The following is a 538-nucleotide window of genomic DNA, read 5'->3' on the forward strand; positions in this document are numbered from 1 at the left end:
TTGATACATGTGTGTGTGCATGTTCATATAAATGATTTTAATTGGATGGTTATTCTTACCTAACATTCATCTACTATTCAGTTTTATTACATAGAAAAAAATATATCCCCAACTAAACTTCCTTCCTTCCATTCCCATTTTCTCATCATTATCCGGAACTCACAGACATTTGCCCTTCCTGGTCTGATAAACCTAACACAGCAATGACCCAGTTTCGAATACTAATTCAAACCTCGAATAAACCGCCATATTTTGACTCCCAGACGTGGTTACAAGAAAGAAAAAAAAGTAGAATTTATATCGCCATTTTCCTCTCCTGTTTGATGAAGAGCACAGGAGGTGAGGAGGGAGGAAGCTGGGAGGAAAGGAGATGAGAATGGGATGGGAGGGAGGAAGGGGGGGAGGGGGGGAGGGAGACATCACAGCGGGAGGCGTGTCAATGAGCGAGGGAAGGAAGGGGAAGGGGGGGGGGGGCAGCGTGTCAGTGGCAGCAGGTGGATAACGAACCGCCTTTCACCTTCCTTAAACAGTCAGCACG

This window comes from Penaeus monodon, chromosome 15, assembly GCF_015228065.2.
Source record: "Penaeus monodon isolate SGIC_2016 chromosome 15, NSTDA_Pmon_1, whole genome shotgun sequence".
Taxonomy (NCBI): Eukaryota; Metazoa; Arthropoda; class Malacostraca; order Decapoda; family Penaeidae; genus Penaeus; species Penaeus monodon.